Raw genomic sequence first — 262 nt, 5'->3', positions numbered from 1 at the left:
TCAATATTCTCCTCCAACACCATAACTCAAAGGCATCAATTCTTCTATGAATTCTTCTATGAATTAAGATGGATTATGATAAAATTTAAGGCAGGCTCAATTTTTATTTGAAATAAAAAAGGGATGTCTTTACACTTAAAAAACAACAACAACAATGAGATATCATCTCACACCAGCGATAGCAGCAAAAATATAAAATGTAGAGGAAAATAAATGCTGGTAAGTATATGGAGAGACTGGAATGCTTGTGCTTTTCTGGCAG

This window comes from Chrysochloris asiatica, unplaced genomic scaffold (assembly GCF_000296735.1).
Source record: "Chrysochloris asiatica unplaced genomic scaffold, ChrAsi1.0 scaffold00033, whole genome shotgun sequence".
NCBI lineage: Eukaryota > Metazoa > Chordata > Mammalia > Afrosoricida > Chrysochloridae > Chrysochloris > Chrysochloris asiatica.
Note: the sequence above shows the minus strand (reverse complement) of the source record.